At 33.6% G+C, this 21,709-nt stretch overlaps 1 non-coding gene and 2 pseudogenes across 6 annotated transcripts in view; 1 reads left to right on the forward strand and 2 right to left on the reverse strand.

Annotated features, from left to right (window-relative positions):
* Nucleotides 1-235: 235 nt before the first annotated feature.
* Nucleotides 236-21,709, forward strand: part of LOC114273288 (uncharacterized) — a 35,218-nt gene continuing 13,744 nt past the window's right edge. For all 6 annotated transcript variants that reach the window (XR_014332191.1, XR_014332193.1, XR_014332192.1 and 3 more), the window contains exons 1-2: nucleotides 236-924; nucleotides 10,066-10,193. This is a non-coding gene — a transcript (uncharacterized LOC114273288). The remainder of the gene's footprint in view (nucleotides 925-10,065; nucleotides 10,194-21,709) is intronic.
* On the reverse strand, nucleotides 3,904-5,835 carry LOC145792516 (cytochrome P450 89A2 pseudogene; annotated as a pseudogene).
* Nucleotides 7,122-9,375, reverse strand: LOC145792517 (uncharacterized; annotated as a pseudogene).

The raw sequence follows: 21,709 nt of genomic DNA on the forward strand, positions 1-21,709 counted from the left end.
TTAAATTCAATTCGGGTTGCTCGGGTTGGCCATTAGTTCTGCCCAAGCTCGGCCCGAATTGCAATTCGGGCATCAAAATTTTGCCCAAGCCCATACAAATTACAAGATATAATTACCCAAGCCCTAAAAAAACTCGGGCTAGGCTCGGATTGCTCGGGTTGAGCCCGCTCGAGTTGCACCCCTAATTCCCCATCCCATACCACTCTATAAATACCACTCCACCCAAAACATTCCCAATCTCTGCGATCTAGGGTTTTTGAGTTTCTCTTCATTCCTCTCTTTCTCGGTCTACAAATTCCTATGTAATCTCCAAATTCTCTCCATATTCTACCAGGATTCGTCTGATTTTTCATCAAAATCGATTTCTTTGCTTATCAATTCAATCAATTAGGGTGTTGGCAATTCAATAATGATAATCTCTTTCCTATTTCGCTTCTCATCGTCATCGCTGGTCACAAAACTTCGCAATCTTCGAGTTCTCGGCCCTGGTTTGAATCCCTTTGCTCCCTACAACATGGCCAATCACTCCTCTCGCTAATTGTTTTTGCCACTCTATTTTTGCGTTTTGTGTTATCTCAATCATGTAAAAAAAAGCCTTGAAATATCTCATCTTCAGATCTTATCTATCGCTTCAAGTTCTATCGGTAGGTTGAAGTTTTATCGATTAAAGTTTTTGGGTTTTGTGTAGTGAGTTAAGGATAAGATCAGTCTTGCTGTTTAAAGCTGGAAATTTGAGGGTTTTCTTTGAATTTGGAAGCTTCGTAGTTTTCTGGCTCTTTTTAATATATAGGGAAAGGTATGCCTCAAGACGACCAGTTGGGTTTAACTCGCCGGAGCAGACGCGTGTATAGGTCTGGGGGCGACAGGGACGATCGAGGTTGGACTCTGCTTCATATTGGTGCCCGAAAAGGTGATCTCAAGGAGGTATGTTTTCTTGCTTTTCTTGATTGTCTTGCTTTTCTGTTGATTACAGTAATGGGGTTTTCTTGATTATAATTCGTGTGCATGTTGGGTTTTTTTTTAATTTTATTTTTATAAATATGCCCTTTATCAAAGAAAAGAGAAAAACATTCTTACTGTTTCAGTTTTTCATCAAGAATTGAATTGGTTATGCATAATTGAACCAAAGCAATTAGGATTTAAGATTTGTCTGGATTCATTAGTTTCCCTGGACTTAATAGTTTTTTATTTTTTTTATTTTTATAATTATTTTGTTGTTTGCTCTATCGCATATGTAGTGTTGATGATGACAGATTGCATCATAATATATTTTCATTTTTTCTTAAAAATTTAGCAGCATACAAGTGGCCAAGGGGCTTATGATTCAATCACAAGAATTCCATCCCAGTTTGTATGTTAAATCAGGGTAAAACATTTGGTGTACCAAGGGTAAAACATTTATAATTTACTAAACTTGGTGAAAAATAATCTATGTTAAACTTATTATTTTTCACCAAATATTTTACATTTGGTGCCCCTAAGGGTGTGTTTGTTTGGACGGATTGGATAGGGGGGATTGTAATCCATCTGACTATTAGTCCTGGGATGCATTGTCCTGGACTATTTGGTTATAGACTGGATTTGTATCCTATGTTTGTTTAGTCATAGGATTAGATGTATGGATTAGACTATTTTTAGTGAATTCAATATTTGTTTTGGATATTATGGAAAAGGATAAATGCTCTAATAACTATTTTATCTTTTTCAATTGGTTACTAAGTAATAGCAATATTAAACATAACTTTAATATTTTAATTATTTTTAGCTAGATTAAATAAAAATATATTTTATTTTATTTTTTGCACAATTAAATAAATTTATTTTAAATATAATAATAATCAAATAATGAAATAAAATAAAACATCTATTAAAATTTAAATAATGAAATTAAATAAAATATAAACAAAATTTTAAAATAAAACATCAATAAAAAAATATTTTAAAAAATTAAATAAATAAAACAAAAATAAAAATTAAATAAAATTATTTTATTTTTAAATTGAGATATTTAATTTTTTTTGAATTTTATTAAATATAATACATGATTAAATACTAGAGGGCAAAAATGTAATTTCATTGTCTAATCTCATGGTTCATCTCATGGTTTTTATCCCACCTCCCCATGGGATAAGATAGTCTTACAAATATGGGACTAATTGTCCGGGGGACTATTAGTCCGAAGCAAAACTTTTGAAACAAACAATAGACTATTAGTCCGGTGGGACTAAATAGTCCAATCCCACAGCCAAATCCTTCAAAACAAACACATCCTAAATGTTTTACCAAATATCTCACATGGGTGTAGGTCCCACACGGGACCCACATGGTGTGGGTTCCACACCCATGTAAGACATTTAGTAAAATATTTGGTAAAACATTTAGTGTCCCTAACATTTTTCTAATTTTTACTCTTATTATATTGATGATCAAGGGTCAAGTTTTTACATCACGTGGGTGAATTATTGTCTAACAAATTATTATTTTTTTTCCTCATAACTAAGTGTCCGAGTCAAGCTTACACATATCTTGACTAATCTCAAAATTCACGTAAAGCATCCCTCCACGTGAATCAGAAAAATCTCATGGATCCAACAGCTTTTCTTTACGCCATGTTTAGTTGAGAGATTTTGGAAAGGAAAATGGAAAAGGTAGGTGAAATATAAATAAAATATACCTATATTTCGCCTAGTTTTACGCATAGTTTCTTTTTCTTTTTTCAAATCACTTTCTAAATCTCCTAACCAAATGCAGTATTAAGTGTTAGTTAAAAAGTTTGAAAGTTTGCTTTTTTTAATAACATGATTGAGGTTGTTTTTTTTACAACACAAAAATAAGTGTATTCAATTGACATAAATTTGTTTTAAGAAGTTGTGATCAATGGTGTGCTTATTTGGGTCTAGAGAATATACTAATAGCTAAGGACACAAGAAAAAAGGTGTCATTTTGGCTTATTATTATTATTATTATTATTATTATTATTATTATTATTATTATTATTATATGTATGTGGTTGGATTTCATTTGGAGTGAAAGCTCTTCCTGTTCTCTTTCTCTTTCTCTCTGTCTATCGAGTAAATATTCAATGCAAAATGCACGTCGGTTCAATGTTGGTGATAATGGTGAAATGAAAATGAATGTAGAAGTTATTGGGTGATTCAGGTGCAACTTTAGTTTGTGCTCTATCATTATTTGATAAGTGAATGGTCTGTTGAATAGACTGTAATACTTTAGTACGTCACACTAATAAAAAAATCTAACCAATAAGAATGGAATAAGTACCTCACATGATGTTGTCTTGAATCAAATTATAATTTCTCAAATGAAAGGAGCAACGGTTCTCTATTGGCTAAAAAATATGATTAAATTTGACGCTTATTATCGGTCATGGACTACCCATTATCATTACTTCCAAAATTAAAATATAAAAAAATGGAAAAACGCGAGGGGAGATTTTAGACATTATCTACAGCAATCTTTATTTTCTTTTTCTTCTTTTAATTAATTTTTATTTTATACAAATGTTTTCAATTAATATTGAAAGTTTTTAAACTTTTTTATGACTTTTTAGTGTGGGTTTAATTATTTAAAATTACACTCACCTTCTTTAGGTTTGAAAAAATACAGCAATTCGTATAAATTTAACATAATTAATTTTTCATCAAAAAATATTAATTATATAAATGAAAAAATAATATTATCATATCTTGTATATTGAAATATATGTCTTAGAATATTGATGTATTAGTTTAATGGCCACGATAATATTATGAAAAAATGTCTTTATTGGTATAGCTATTGAAGTGGTGAGCATTAAACATTCTAGTCATCTTATGCCCATAAATATATCCGAAAAGTGTTAATGTGTGTTCCAGCGCACAAATTATGAGTCCGTAGCAATATTCTTTAATTCATCCTTGGGTTGATGTGGGCTTGGAGTGGATTTTTCATGACCATGGTGAAGTCTTGTTTCTCACGCAAGTCAACTTCTTCACCACCCTCACTTACTTGAAATCCCTCACCAAATTAGCCACAAAATACTTTTGAAGAAGCAATGCCAATGTAATTGCAGGGCAAACCCTCCTTCCTGCACCAAAAGGCATCATCTTGATCTCTTTAGCTCCTTTTATGTCAAACACCACCTTCTCTTCTCCTCCCTTCTCACTCATAAACCTCCCTAGTCTAAACTCCATTGGAACTTCCCCACACATTTGGGTCCCAACCCTTCTCTGCCACTGTGAAATTCACCATGGCATTCATTGGTATATCGTAGCCTTCCATCAGTGTCCTCTATCACGGCACGTGGCAATATGAAGTGCCCGGGTGGATGTCTTCTTAAAGTCTCCAACACTATGGCCTCTAAATATGGCATTTTTTTCAAGTCTTGTTCTTTGATCTCCTCTCGTCTTTTCACCACTACATTGATTTCTCCATATAGCTTTTCTTGAATTTCTTGGTGTTTCACTAAGTTAGCCATAGCTCGTTGTAATGTGGTGGTGGATGTATCAGTACCGCCATTGATAAACTCCGAACACAAACTCAGCATCTCGCCTTCAGAGAGCTCTGTTCTTGCATTGTTTGCTTGGGAAAGTCGGAGATCAAAAAGGGTATCGACGTAGGAGACAATGGATTCACCTTCATCTCCCTCTTTTGTATTGTTTATTTTCTTCCGACGTTGTCTTATGAGTGGAACGAGGACGTCTTCTTGCTTCTTTCAAATCTCTAAGAGTTCTTTCCAAAGCTTTCGAAACACAATCTTTCCCAACCTTGGCATGAAGTTGAGCACATTGAATCTTATGAAATTGGCAAGGACCAGTCGTTACACCGCCTCTATGTCTCTTATCACCTTCTCTTCTAGTTTCTCTCCAACACACATGTATAAACAAAACACAACATGTTAAAAATGATCTTGAACAAGGATAGCCTTGTTTTTTGATTCTGGTTGTTCAACTATGTCTAGTAGTTCTTTTTTTAATACATCATATGCCCATTTACGACCACCAGAGTATACATTTAACCGAGAAGGATGTAAGATAGATGCAAGGTTTTGGCGTAGAACCTTCCACAATGATCCGTAGGCCGCAAAACTAACAATGCGGTGGTTGCTAAAGATAACTTTGGTGGTTTCGATAGCTTGTGGGCGGTTGGCGAAGATAGTGGCATTTTGGACTACGGCTCGGTGGGTGAGTTCACAAGTAGTTATGAAGATGGAAGGCCGTGAACTGATATGGAGAGTGAGAATGGGGCCATGTTTGGTGCGTAGCCGGCGGAGGATGGGTTCCAAGTTGGAGAAATCTTGGGAGGATTTGAGAAGCCATAGCATGTTACCTAAGAAGGGTATGGTAGGAGGACCTGTGGAAGTTTTTTAGTGTGTAAAAGACTTAGAGGGAATTAGCCAAAATTCTATCTCAAATTAAACAGATAACAAACGACTAAAGGTTGACCTAGTAGATAAAGTTTTGTTATCGAGTCTTATTGTCACGCTCTGTAACTTCTTCTTACTCTATTCTCCTCAAAAAAATAACACATCAAGCACAAAGTTACCAAATAAATATGAGAGTCCTCATATTTGGAAGTAGCAGCATATGAAGGTTTTTTAATTTGCATATATAAATGCATATGGTTTCTTTCCTCTTCAAATTAATCACCTTTAATGCTTTGTCTCCTTAATGACACTTTAAAACCATTAATTAATTCATTTTGCACTTGAAAAACGTTACAATGTGAAGAAGTAGCATATGAAGGTTCTTTAATTTGCATATATAAATGCATATGGCTTCTTTCCTCTTCAAATTAATCACCTTTAATGCTGTCTCCTTGATGACACTTTAAAACCATTAATTTATTCATTTTGCACTCGAAAAACGTTACAATGTGCTCCATCTATTATATCTTAAAAGCAAGTAAAAGGGTCAAGTGGGATGAGACTTAGTTCTATCAATATCTAACCTTATAACTTGACGACATTGATTTGATTCAGCAATCCCGTAAATTTTGTAAAGAAATTCTATAATATACACCGCCTCACTTATGTGATTTGTCATAACAACATTCCAAATAAACAACCTATTAAACAAATAGGGAAACCTCTTCAGCACACACCCTTCTACATAATAGGAGTGCATATGGTACACATTCTGAGGGTTTTTTAAAACAAAAGTCAATATAACACTAAATAGAAGCACCCCTACGTAGACTAGGCAAGAGAAAAAATGAAGTACCAAGAGCACACGAATGGCATGTTTTACTACACACATGTATGGCTTTTTTGATCCAAAATTTCTCAAATTGATAAAAAGAAAACAAAATTTATAAGCACCCCATTCCTAACTTTCATATAATCATCTTGTATGACATTTTCCCAGCCCTCACTTATCAGGGGTTAGAGGTTCAAGCCTCGCCAGCTAGGATGGAAGAGCGTCATTGGTCCTTTTATGTGCCAAAAACAAAAAAAAAAAAACCCATGTAAACAATGAGAATAAATTGCACCAAATAAAGCCTATATTGGATGCCACAAAAACAAGGGCCATTAGTGCAGAAAAGCACCAAACCCTTAACTGTCAGCCAAGCTCAGCAATTAGACTCATGTCTCGGGATTTTGTTCTCCCATCCACCTCCCTCTCCCAAAATTAAATTCCATTAGATAAAAGTATTACAAATAATATGTATATAACTTTCCATCAATTGAAAACATCACTTCAGCAACTAAAAAAAACATCACTTCAGCAAGAAAAGAAAGCATGTGCCAATAAATTGAAAAGAAAGAAAAAATTATATATTAGAAAAACAGAGCATAGATCTCAATCTCCATTGTGAACATGTACAAGAAATGTAAGAATGAAACCTGAAAATCTCGAATACCATACAATTCTTGCAAGTGGGCAACTCCACAAACTGAAATTGCTGCTGCTTATGATCTGGAAAAAATTAACAAAAACAAGTCCAATTTGTATACCAAAGTTATAATAATCGCTATCTATTTGTTTAATGTTCTATACTTCAAATTTTTTCATTTCTCCCGCATTCACTTCTGGTATCAACAAACCACTATTCAAGAAGATACCACCGAAGTCTGAAGTCTATAAAGAGATTGATTGAGTGAAAGTCTCAGTTTTAATCTGCCCTCAAGGATTATTTTCATTGATAAGTTTGTTCAAGAGCATTGTCAAGACAGCATACCACTTCTCCCACCAAGCCTGTTCAGCCATCAGGCTCTCCCTTTCAAGCTTCTCCATTGATTGCTGCTACTCCTGCTCAAACATCTGCCTCTCATAGTTATGCCTCTCTATTGACTCCCTCCACAACATCTCGATCCTCTGCTGTTGTTGCAAAAATTCCTGATGCATTTCCTGAATACTGCTAAGATTATTACCACTAGTATTAGTATTACCCATATTAGGTTGTCTTGAAGCCTTGTCTGATCCAGCTGTCCGCAACCGCTTCTGTAACTTACCCTTCTTTTTTCGAGGATTGCCACTCTCTACTTCATCCTCGTATTTATTCATAATCTGACAATTCTTCAAAGGAAGGATCTCCACCAATCCGTATTGCCGCTCTCTACTTCATCCTCGTATTTATTCATAATCTGACAATTCTTCAAAGGAAGGATCTCCACCAATTCGTTTAACCCTCTTCTTTGCATGTGAAGCTCCAGATTCAGACTCTAGGAGCGTTCGCTGCATGTCTCTCTCTTTCTGTAAATACGGCATGCAATTCCTCAAAGAATGGGCATTGCCGGCCGTTATCTGGATTAGCTGTCTCCTTCCCCTGAGCTTCGATTAAAATACACCCCCTGAGCTTCGATTAAAATACGAATCGCCTCCTATGGTTTTGAAAATTACATTCCACCCCTTGACATTTCTAATTTCGTAACAAATTGCCCATTTTATTAATTAACAGTTTTTAATGATATTAAAAATATGTTTCAATTAATAATTTAGGTAATTTTACTATTGTATATTAGAGCAATTATGAATTTCATTTTTTAGTTAATTCTGTTAAATAAAAAATTCTAATAAAGGGGTATTTGTTATTTTTCAAACCACATGAGGCAATTTGTATTTTAAGCAAACCTCAGGGGGTGTATTTGTAATTTACCCTTTAATCTATTATTTTTGCTGACATTAGTTTTGGGGTTACAATATGGGTTTAAATGTTCATAATCAGGATGTGGCCTTAACCTCTCAAGCGGCACCTTATAGGATGGAAAATTGGAATGGGTTTCTATACTCATGGCTTCTTGGCATTATCTGTGTTTGGGTAATTAGAATTCAAATTTAAAATTGGGCTTCATACATTTGTAGTGTCCAGACTAATCTTTTGACTGGATATGTATTTAAACACTATTTTCCAATCCTTTGGTTTGATTATTTGTCTTTTAAAGGGTCCAAAACTGTAAATAGAATATTACATTTCATGTGTACATATGATTAAAATTAGTTATGTTCACTATTATGCATCTTCTTCCTTAGGTGCCTTATAGCTACAAAATGTTGAGTTTGGATATGTATTTTTTAAACACTTTATTTACTTAGAGAATGTTAACTGGATAAGTATTTAAACACCGTTTTCCAATCCTTCGATTTGCTTGTTTGTCTTTATTTATTTATTTATTTATTTTTAGAAGGGTCCAAAACCATAAATAAAATATTAAATTTCAGGTGTAGAGATGGTTTCCAAATAGTTATTTTCACTATTCAATATTAGATGTATCTTCTTTCTTAGGTGCCTCGTACCTAGGAAATGTTGAGTTTGGATATGTATTTTTTAAACACTATTTACTTACAGAATGTTGATTGGATATGTATTTAAACACCGTTTTCCAATTTGTTGGTTTGATTGTTTGTCTTTTAAAGGGTCCAAAATCATAAATAGAATATTACATTTCATGAGTGGAGATGGTTCAAATTAGTTCTGTTCACTACTCAATATTAGATGCATCTTCTTCCTTAGGTGCCTCATACCTCTTTATAACATATTCATTTTTTTCAAATTTACATTCCTTTACTGAGGCAATTATCTCTTGTAGCCTTGTACTCTTGTATTATACAAGGGCTTGGTCTAATCTAAAACAATTAAAATCCTTTGGTTCAAGATATTTTCTATAGGCCTGGCTTGCATCATGTTTTGTTATCAAATTGATGTCAAAAGCAAAATAAGAGCCTTTGGTTAAGGTCGTGCATTTGTAATCCTCAATTTAGGCAAGAGATCTTTTGTTTCTTTTGTTAATGACAAATAAACAGTTGACTTCTATTAAAGAAAGACTTGTGCTTTCTTCAAATCTTGCTTTTCATTAGAAGAATAGAAATGAAATGTCTGTATCTTCATTATAAGTTCACAATAACGAGCAACTATTGTGTCAAATACTTTTTCATTCATATTTATTATTGGTTTTATGCTTGCTTACAAACATAGAACCCATTTATTATGCAATTCTCCATTTGAGTTTTTAAGTGTACAACTGCTCTTTCGTTTTGTTTTCTTTTTTTTTTCTCATAATTTTCTTGCCAATTAATGATTATGACAATGATATAAAGACCTATTTGGTACCACTTATAATCTAATTTTTTTCAATTTATTTGAAACCCTTAAATTATGTAGACGGAAAAAAAAAAAAAAAAGCCCTCATATGATGTGATGTAAAAATATCATACCCTCTCTTCTTTTGGCCGCAACAATTTGCCAATCTATTTGTAAAAATTATCTAGATAATTGATTTGTAAAATTGTAGCATGCACTTGGATATCTAATTTTTTTTTTAACGTTAATTGTCGTATATCTGAGTTGTTACATTTGAATTTTATTAAACAAGACTTTTGAGGGTGTTATAGATATTTGTACTACAAAAAAATAATATTTTATAGCTAACTTATTTAACCAAACAAGTACAATTATTTTTACAGATTATTAGAAGCTACACTAAACATATTTATAACTTCATTTAAAATTTTTAAGCTAATAATTTATAAAGCTATGACTTATAAGTGATATCAAACAAGACCATGTCAAAACACTTATTTTATTTATATACATATTCTAACCTTACAATAATAATTGGTTGTTGTACAGTTTTAGAATGGGCTCAAGTGCAGAAGATTATGAGAGGCATTGCATCTGACTTGGACCACATTCATACGCGTGCTACTCCTGCCATTATACATGGAGATCTTAAACCCGACAATATTTTGTTGGGCCAGGTACATTAGCTTTGATTTGAAACCTTTCCACAATATTCCTATGAAAAAGGAATAGTAAAAATTGATAGTTTCCTTTTAAGCTAGCTCCTAACTTCCAAAAAAATGAAAAAGAAAAAGAAAAAACTTTTTTTTTGATGTATAGGACTACTCTGCCATAATTTGCGACTTTGGGTCAGCAATTCGAGCAGAAGATCAACGTCAAAGTGGCACAATTTTTAGTAGTCTTTGGAAATAATATCAACGTTCAATGGACACTAATTGTTAGGCTAGTCAAATTCTGAAAACAAGGGTGGTAATTTTAGATTGGAACACTTCAGGTATTGAGAGTATGGTTGGGCATTGTTAGATTTATTGCCCTGTAAATTGAATGGGTCTTTTATTCATGTAAACATCATATCTGTGAATTTAGTGCTAATCTTTCTCTTATTTTGGTTTTCTTAGATCTTGAATTCTAGACAAAGCAAACCTCTCTATGTTGCAAATCCTAGCAAACTCTTGTCGTCCTCAACCTAACATATGTAGTTGTGTTGAGTAAAAGATTTGATTTTTGCATTTTAAGTAATATACTAAAGTTAGCATCTTACATAAAGTATAATTACGAGACAAATCAGCAAATATATATGTATATGTATATATATATTTCAAAAAGAATAGTAAAGTGTAAAATGTATGCTCTAGCAACATATATGTAAATTGTAATCTTGATAAAGTTGTTTCCCCTCACTCTCGTCGAGTCATAAAAGCCTTACTAACATGGTCTAGCCCGGTTGCCAATACAAAAATTCTAGTAATTACATTTAAGGAAATTTATAGAACTATAAAGCATTTGAGGTTGTTTGTATACCTAAACCTATACTTTCTAAAAAAATTATCCAATTTTTGAACAAATTCTGATGCATCTGGTCTATTGCCATGGAGACAATCAAGTGCTAGTCTAATAGTTCTCTTGTCTTCCTTCTTTGAACATCCCGAGCTTAGCAAACTTTCGTCGATTAACTTTTTCAACTTAAGCTCTTCATTGATTATGTTTTCCAAGTGCTTTCCGTTTCTGTGAGAATACGGTTTTTTTGTCACTAATTGTAATAAGATGACGGCTAAGCTGTAAATGTCAGTCGTTGGCTTAACACACTCTGCAATGAAGAAGAAAGTAAGTAGGGTTTTTTATAGTTTGCTATATTGACAAGAATAGACATGTGGAAAATATTTGTTTTAAAAATTCATAATTAAGAAGGAAAAATATGTGTAAATGCTAGAAACTGCAGCAAAATAGTATTCTAATTTGGTTTTGAATGTTTTCTGATTTTAAGGTTTCTCATTAGCCCTTTTCTCCTCACTCCCTAATTAGGTTAACCCCAAAACACCCCACCCCTGCTCTCTTTCTGTGTGTCTCTAGTGGTAAGTAGGTGCACTCAGGCCTTGTTTGGGAACAGGCTAATTTAATAACTTTTTGGCTATTTGGCTAAAATATGAGATAAAAAAAACTAGTATATTTGGGATGACTTTTTGGCTTTTTACGAAAAGATGTGCAAAAAATAGAGAGAAAAGAGAATCTTTGACTTCTTGATATGGGTTGTTGGCTTTTGACTTTTTTAGGAACTTTTTGGCTTTTTAGCTAAATGGGCTGGTTTCCAAACGCGGCCTCAGTTTCGTATTATTATTTTTACATTAAAAATCTTATCACTTGCAAGTGTAGTACATAGTTTATTTGTTCATTTTAATATCAATCGTATGTGATGTTTTCTCCTTTCAATTATTTTCTTCCCCAGTGCTACTAACAATTGTTGTTAAGAGGCATTTAGATTTGTATCAATGGTAAGTTGCAAATATAGAACGAGAATAAAAGAGAGAACCATTGCTTAGAAGGTATTAAGATGTGTGCGTGTGTATGCATATGTATATTTGCAAGGTTATTGTACATTAATACAATGTGAAGTTTTGAAAAGCGCTCTTAGAATTAGATTTTGAAGTTACACCTACATGGTTTTTATATTGAAATATTTTAGTATTCTAGTTGAAAACATGGACCATGCAACTAAGAGGTTAGTATAGGGTTGAATTTGACAAATTATGAACATGGCATTATGCTAATTTTTATAATAGCCTTGCTTATATATATATTAGTCTTCTATGAGTTGATGAAAAGTTGTAATCATGTTAAGGAATAAGATAAAAACGTTATACTTCATGTAATCACATGTTTATTGTTAGAATCGTACGATTCACTATTCAATTCATGATTTATGCATAAATCTATACGAATTTATTGATGAATTTGTTTTGATATTAAAATCAATGGTGAATCACACGATTTACTATTTGATTCATGTTTTACAATTTATTGTGTCTTGAAATTATTGGGTTTGCCAAATTTTTATCCCTATTTTCCTTTATTTATTTATTTATTTTTTAATGGGAGAAAATGTCATAATTTAACTTCTGTGAGTGTAGTACAAAAATAATTAACATTTATGCATGATTTGTTATTATTTTGGTTTGATGGGATGCAATTAGATCAAGTCAAGCAAAGGTTTAAATATTAGCCATTATATATTAGAATCGGAGAATTCCGATACTGTTATTATCAATGATGTATTGACAAATACTGATTGATACATATCTCGATACTATTATTTAAAATCAAAAGTTCAAATAAAGAAAAATGTTAAAATACATTATGCTTTTGAACTAACTTGCATCTAAGAAACAAACATGGTTTAATATAATTTAGGTCAGGTCTGTTAAATCCAGTGATTCCATTAGATGATGTGATCATGCCTTTCTATGACATAATATGTATAAAAATTAATTAATTTTTTAAATATATATGTGATTGTTTAACATAATATTATTATTTATATTATAATTCGTGTTGAATTTTACTACTATTTGACTTACAATTTGTAAAATTAAAATTTTGATTCATGATTCAATTATTGATCTGATAAGCTGTGATTTATATGAAACCGTAGTACTGCCTATATTCTGTCTAGGTGAAGTAATGAAATAACTGATGTGGTATTGGACACGACATATTTATAAGTAATATTATCTGTTGTGTGTTATCAAAAATGAAATAACTAAAAGAAATTACTTCATGGTACCTCTAGTAACTGAATACATTGATACAATGGTTCTCTCTTCATGGTACCTCTACTTCAAGGTACCTCTAAGCAATGGTTCTCTCTTCTATTCTCGTTCCATATTTGCAACTTACGATTGTTGCAAATCTAAATGCCTCTTAACAACAATTGTTAGTAGCACTGGGGAAGAAAATAATTGAAAGGAGAAAACATCACATACAATTGATATTAAAATGAAGAAATAAACTATGGACTACACTTGTAAATGGTAAGATTTTTAATGTAAAAATAATAATACGAAACTGAGTGCACCTACTTACCACTAGAGAGAGAGAGGGGGTGGGGTGGTTTTGGGGTTAACCTAATTAGGGAGTGCGGAGAAAAGGGTTAATGAGAAACCTTAAAATCAGAAAACATTCAGAACCAAATTAGAATATTATTTTGCTGCAGTTTCTAGCATTTATATATATTTGTCTTTCTTAATTATGAATTTTTAAAACAAATATTTTCCACGTCTATCCTTGTCAATATAGCAAACTATAAAAAGCCCTATCTACTTTCTTTTTCATTGCAGAGTCTGTTAAGCCAACTGACACTTATAGCTTAGCCGTCATCTTATTGCAATTAGTGACAAAAAAAAAACGTACTGTCACAGAAATGGAAAGCACTTGGAAAACATAATCAATGAAGAGCTTAAGTTGAAAAAGTTGATCGACGAAAGTTTGCTAAGCTCGGGATGTTCAAAGAAGGAAGACAAGAAAACTATTAGATTGGTACTTGATTGCCTCTATATGGCAATAGACTGATGCATCAGAAGTTGTTTAGAAATTGGATAAATTTTTAGAAAGAATAGGTTTAGGTATACAAACAACCTCAAATGCTTTATAGTTTTATAAATTTCCTTAAATGTAATTACTAGAATTTTTGTATTGGCAACCGGGCTGGACTGTGTTAGTAAGGCTTTTATGACTCGAGGAGAGTGAGGGGAAACAACTTTATCAAGATTACAATTTATGTATATGTTGCTGGAGTATACATTTTACACTTTACTATTCTTTTTGAAATATATATATACATATATATTTGCTGGTTTGTCTCGTAATTATACTTTATGTAAGATACTAATTTTAGTATATTACTTAAAATGCAAAAATCAAGGGCTTGTTTGGTTTGTTTTTGGGAGAGTTGTTTTCGAAAAAAAATTTGGGGAGAGTTTAGAAATTTTTTTGGTTTGTTTGGTTGTATATTTTGGTAGAGTTGTTTTTTTGGGAGTTTGGGATGATTTGATATTTTGGGAGAATTTGAGTAGATGTGGGTGAGAAAAAGTGATTGAGAAGGAGAGAGGAGAGAGAAAAAGTGATTGATTGATGTGTAAGAGAGAGAAAGTGATTTTGAAATTTTTTTGAGAAAAACTCAAACCAAATAATTTTTTAGAAATTTTTTTCTAAAACTCATCTCCCAAATGCAAACCAAACATACCGCAAATCTTTTACTCAACACAACTGCATATGTTAGGTTGAGGACGACAAGAGTTTGCTAGGGTTTGCAACATAGAGAGGTTTGCTTTGTCTAGAATTCAAGTTCTAAGAAAACCAAAATGAGAGAAAGATTAGCACTGAGTTAACAGATATGATGTTTGCATGAAGAAAAGACCCATTCAATTTACAGGGCAATAAATCTAACTATGCCCAACCATACTCTCAATACCTGAAGTGTTCCAATCTAAAATTACCACCCTTGTTTTCAGAATTCGACTAGCCTAACAATTAGTGTCCATTGAATGTTGATATTATTTCCAAAGACTACTAAGGAACTCTTGTTTTTCCATTATAGATGTTTTCAAGTCATGAATGATTGTTTTTTCTTCCAGTAACATCAACAAACACATCTTATCAACATAATCTTATTTCTCTAAAATTTTGTGCCGCCTAATGTCTACATAGGCATAAGCTTCTTGGGTCAAGGACACTAATTCTCACTTTGTACTGCAATGCAAATTTCCTATGTTACTTGTTAGTGTTTTCATACATTGGCTTGTAATGATAATCAATACCATTAGCGTATAGTGTAAGCATTTCTTTCATGGTAGGATATTCCAATGGCAATGTCATGTTACAGGCAAAATATTTCCTCAGTCTAGAGTCAACTTTGGCAATCTTGAGAATCTGGTCACAAAACAGACCAAAGCTCATAAAAAAATAACATAGTTAGATAATGCAGAAACTTAGCAGGCTCCTCTCCCAAGCAAGCAAAGAAGGCCATGATAAGATCAAAGAGAAAGTGACATTATCTAGGAAGCACGGGTGCGGGTACGAGTACGAGTATGAGTGCGGGTACGCCGATACGGCAAAACCCTAAAAAAGTACGATACGGGTACGGTTGCGGTACGCCGATATTATATTTTTATTTTTTTTATAATTATGGTTAAAGGATCCAACCTACAAATTAAAATTAAATATCAAAACTAAAAAGAGAACTACAAAGTATCTCTCAATTTTAGTTCATAAAAGACAATGAAACAATAACCAATCATATCCATGCACAACATCATGCATTGCAAGGAAATTAACCAATGTGGAAACAGACAGATAACTTAACTTAACTCAAAACCAATGGTTATGCATCACAAATTAATGCTCTGTTTCAGTTACAAAACCCCCATCCCTCCCCCTCAAAATAAACTGCTACGAAAGAGAATTTAAGGTGCCAAGGGATTTTAATTTGTCATCAAGCTTTACAACCAATATCATATTGCATATATGTATGACATATATCAAAAAAAAAAAAAAAAAAATTAAGGACAAATCTTACTTCAACAAAGTTCAACAAATCTGGACAGTTTTAGTTCAAAAATCTGGACATATATCAGAAAAAAAAATAAAATAAATAAGGACAGATCTTAGTTCAACAAATCTGGACAGATTTTAGTTCAAAAATCTGGACATATATCAGGAAAAAAAAAAGGAGTTCAAGAAAAATGAAGAAGAAGATGAAGGATCAAAGAAAGGGAAAACTAAAGAAGTGAAGAAACAGTACAAAAATCTGGAAAAAAAAAAATGAAAGAAAGAAGATAAAGAATCGAAGAAGAAAAGGGGAAAGAATCGAAGATGAACTTACCTCTTCAATCGCACCTTCGAATGAGAGAATCAATCAGCAGCACCTTCGATTAAACCTTTCAATCACACCTTTCTTGGGAGTATTTCTAGAAGGAGATGATCGAATAGACATGGAACCCTAGCACCTTCGAAGTTCTTCAGCCTTGGAGTATTTCAGAATGAGATATGGAAGGAGCTAGATGATCGAACGATAGAGAGTAAAGAAACCTAATTTTATTTGGTTTTATGTTTTATTTATGCTTTATTTATTACAAAAGAACCCCAGATTTTTATAATTCTTTAAAATAGACATAAAATATTGCTCCAGTACCCTTTAATTTATAAAAAATCTCATTTTTTACCCCGGAGTACCCAAAATGTACCCATGGCGTACCTGTGGTGTACCCGTCAGTATACTAACCGTATAAAACGTACCTGGTGCGTTTTTGGCGTACCCGGTATGCGTGCAGTCGTACTGGTAGGCGTATCCGCACCCGGGAAGTACCCGGTACTTGTACGGCAACATTTTTGGAGTACTCGTGCTTCATAGGACATTATACATACGAAGGGTGCAAAGTTGTTTTCAAATGTCATGAAAGGTGCAATTAAAGATCACATAAGTTGAGAAGATGAAATCACAAATCAAATAATATCCATGATATAATAATGAGATATGAGGCATACAGGGTTACAATTGGAGAAAACAAATTAAAGTTTTCTAATTATAGGTTATTTATAATTTTGTTCAAAAAGTGTATGCAAGTGAGTTCACCCCATATTTTTGATAGTAACTTGAATCTTGTCATACTCTATTTCTTAAAGTAGGCTATTAAATGCTTTTTATAAAGGTTCCAGCATTTTTTCCATTCCTGAATTGGACAAATGAATAGTTGGCAGGATTATATAGCCAACAAGTTTCAGGGCACTTTTGTGTTAATTACAAAAGAAACTAAACTTTCAGATTTAGCCTACTGTGGATGATGGCAAACTCATTCAAGAAGCATTTCGAAGAAATCTACTTACTATGCTGGTATGAAAGAAAAGAGAGAAGTATTTTTGTTGTATGGTTGTAGAAATCCTAGCTAAGAAATTTGAATGCACAAGACTTCCACTAACAAGATCTGAGAGAGGCAATAGGTAGGCAACTTTATTAGTAATTTTTTGTGGAGAGACTAATTATTGCAACTTGAACCCACATCACATGAAATTAGCAAAAAGCAACATGGTTAAATCAATTTTATAAGGGTTCAAGGGCATTTCTGGATCTTTTGCTTCTATTCAAATCAAAGACAACCATAGTGCTTGTTTTTTATTTTTATTTTTATGTCATATGATACACAATATTAAAAGCTTGGATATCTTTTAATTGATTTAACCATGTCTTAAAAGCTCAAAACAAAAGAAGGCCGAAAAGGATCCTTAATGAAAAATGAAAAGGATCCTTAAGGAAAAATGAAAAAAGAAGCAATATTGACCGGAAACGTGGTAGTCTGAAAAATAAGCTAAGTAGACAAGAAGAAATCATTTCCCCTCAGACCACATTAGCACTTGAGCTCATAACATCCTTGGGAGAAAAAAGACTTGGGCGGTTGGACAAGAAGCATGCATCTAGAAAGGACTGTTGGTAATCTATGATAGGGACTTTAACGAGGCTGCTTCCTGAAGATATTATTATTATGGATTAGCACATGAGCTCATAACATTTTTGGGTGAAGAAAGACTCGGGCAGTTAGGCGAGATGCATGCATCTAGAAAGGACTATTGGCAATCTACGATAGGGCCTTCAACCAAGCTGTCTCCTGAAGCTATTAGGGATTAACCCACGAATAGGGATTCCTGGAATTCTTACTCCCTTTCCTGACTTATGAAATTCAATCTATATTGGTCTTGCTCCTCCTTTTATATTGTGTTCTATTCCTATCTTTGAATGAACTCCTTTTAGTTCCACAGTTCAAGTAGTAAAGTTTAGAATACAGAAAACAAAGCCAAGAGGTGGTGCCCCACTCGTAGCCTAACATTCTCGTTCCGTCTTTCTCTCTTGCTTGGTCGTTAGTAGTTCCATAGTTCAAGTATAGTGAAGTTTAGAATACAGAATGCAAAGCCAAGAGATGGTGACCCACTTGTAGCCTTCCAGTCTCGTTCCTTCTTTCTCTGTTGCTTGGTCTTTAGGTAGGGGCGAATACCATTCCAAGAAGTCGACATTCTTTCTTTTCCATCCAATCTCTCCACCCAGCCCCACTCAATAGAATTAGGTATTTTATAGGACTTCTAAAGTGATAAGAAGAAGAAGTTGAGGCTTGATTCAATATTAAAACTGAGATCCCTATAGACAACTAATGGTAGGGGCCCCAACACCCATCGTGAACTACATTCATTCTTAGACGAGAGATATACGCATATACTGACTGGAAAAAGTGAATACCTTATTCAATTAAATGACTTTCTAGAACCATCAAATCCACTATTATTGGAACCATATTTTCTTTCTTTTTATGTCGTTCTGCCTTTCACTATTTAGCATAAAGCAATGTACGAAAAGACGTTACTATTTTCGATTGTAATCCCATGCATGACCAATGCATTCAAGCAACCTTCCAACCTAAAATTTCCTTATACATGATGGACCTTTCTTTTCAGTCATTTGACTTCCAATTCAATTCCCTTAAAGCCGCTCAAATGAGGAAGCTCTTAACGAAGCCTACCTCGGATAAGGGCAGAGGGAATGAATAGTTTGCTTACTTTTACCCTTGTTTGGAAGAGAGTCCCCTCCTTGAGAAGCAGTGAAAAGATCAAAGAGAAGAATCAGAATGGTGAGTAGTGCAAGAGGTTAGAAAGCAAACCTCTGTCTACGGTGTACTTGGTATAAACTATTTTATTAGGGAGAGGCCTACATAAGTATGATGTCTCAAATTGTCGATAAAAAGATAGATATCACGTATAGTATCGACTGTGAACTGGAATAGTACGACACAAGATCGAATCTCATGGTGTTGGACTGATGCAGTGATGACTGATGCCTAACAGATATCGCTCACACTGGAGATTTCATGTCATCCACTCGTCACTGCTTTTTGCTATCATAGACAACGAAAAGAGAGCAAAGAATCTGATATCATAGATCTTAGGTCGTATATATGGATTGGTTAGAAACTAGATAGTCCATAAAGTGGTCAAGAATAATAAGTCATAATAGATAAAAATACAATAGGTGATATGAAATTGGGGCCACAAAGCAACATGCATATATGTTAGACACACACATATATATTATGTTGCGAGGGAATTCTGGTAATTCTAACATTTTGTAGACATGGGCTGGAGTTATGGTCCAAGAAAGTAGTTTGGCTCAAGTTATATACCAAATCTTTATATAAGATCTAGTAGGTTTAGATGAATTTTAAGAGTAAGAATTTTTAGTGTAATTTAATAGAAATATGAACCTCCTTTGTCATGACCCGAGCCCGCCCCTCATGGATTAAGGTCATAGCCGGCCAGTAATCATGAGATTGCCTACGACCTCAAACGAAATTAAAATTATCGCAATAGAGCTAAAGGGGCTCAAACGGAAGCAGCTTAAAAACTTTGTCCAATGAGCTGTGCTTACATGGCAAAGCAAAAACATTTCATAAGCAGTCCATAGTAACTCACATATACAAAGTTAACATCTTAACATCTTATACATCCAGGAACTTTCAGACATGCAGTCAGCCAAACAAAAAGCTTATACACTTAGGTGGTCCAACGAAATCACCAAGGTAGCAAAAGGGGGAAACAAAAGAACAAAACAACGTCTCGTGCGTGAGACGTTCGGGCTGACTTCACAAAAACTTGGATTTCTCTCACATCCTTCATTGAGGCTGGGTTTGCACATCTCTTTGTTTACCTACATTCATATAAATAAGAGTGAGCGATAGCCCAGTAAATAATACCAAAGTAAAGAGGTTACATTAATGAAATTCCCTAATGGATAATGTCCTTGTCAAACGGCCACTGGCCCATCATATCATACGCCCTCGAGCCCAGTTCATTCCCTTATCAAATATTACAAACGGTCTCGGGCCCAATTCATTTATATCAAACGGTCTCGGGCTCAATTCATTCATGTCAAACGGCCTCGGGCCCAATTCATTCATGTCAAACGTATCAAACGGCCTCAGGCCCAATTCATACTCTTATCATACATATCAAACAGCCTCAGGCCCAATTTATACATATCAAACGGCCTTGCGCCCAAATCATGTTCTTCACACCTTATAGAAAAATTAGGCATACAGAATACTTATTCATAATTCAAATCAGCAAATCCATGAAGTTTATATAGAAGTAGCATATGGGAAATGACATAATTGACAATATCTTTACTAAGATATTACTTACAGTTTTCCGTCGATGGATTTGCCCTTGCGCTTGACCCTATACATTTCATAACACATTGACTCACAAGCAATTCAATCCGTTCTTAACTTGTTTATTTCTCTTAGGCTTCTTTCTTCTTCCTTTAGTTCATTTACAATGCTTAATGCATGCTTAAGAGTGCTTAGAAATGAAAGAGAACGGAAAACGGAACATGAAAATAACTCTTAAAAATTTCTGAAATAGGGCCCTTCACTTAAGCGTAGCTTTGGTCACTCGAACGGTCTGCAAAACTCTGTAAAAGTATTGGTTAGCGAGACTTTCGCAGCTCGAGTGAGGAGTCTTGCAAAACAGGGTTTTCTCGAGCGCAAGATTTGTCACCCGAGTTGCTGTGCAAATCTTTGCAAAACTTCTGGGAGCTTGATTTTTACGCTTGAGCAAGGCTTTCTTCGCTCGAGCAGGTAGGTCGAATTTTGGAATTTCTAGAATTCTGTTTGAAGCTCAAAACACACATCCAAAGGTCCAAAGCTTGCGAATTGATACCAAAAACATAAAAAAACATTATACCATGAAAACATGGGTAATTTGAATCAAATTGTCCAAAATCATGGTCCATTTTCCAAATCATTTCAAATTTTTCATTTCAATTTCAAAACTCATACAATCAAGCTTCATACCTTCATGAATCATGCATACATGTAAAATATTGACTCTCATTCCATTTCATATGATACAAATAATGTTTAAAATCATGAAGCTCAATAAAATTATGCATGCATGTGTGATTTGGCGCTCAATTCTTCAAGGTTAACATGTTACATGCTTGATTATGCAAATTTGTGGCAATTCCTTACATGCATGGATATATAGACCTCAATTTCATCATATACCACTTAAATCTCATTCTTAGTCGCATATCATGCTGGAATCCACTAAATTATGAACTTAAACTCATGAATTTGAGTTTAATCACTCACCTAAGAGCTCC

Source organism: Camellia sinensis, chromosome 6 (genome assembly GCF_055761805.1).
Source record: "Camellia sinensis isolate YWXY chromosome 6, ASM5576180v1, whole genome shotgun sequence".
Classification (NCBI taxonomy): Eukaryota; Viridiplantae; Streptophyta; class Magnoliopsida; order Ericales; family Theaceae; genus Camellia; species Camellia sinensis.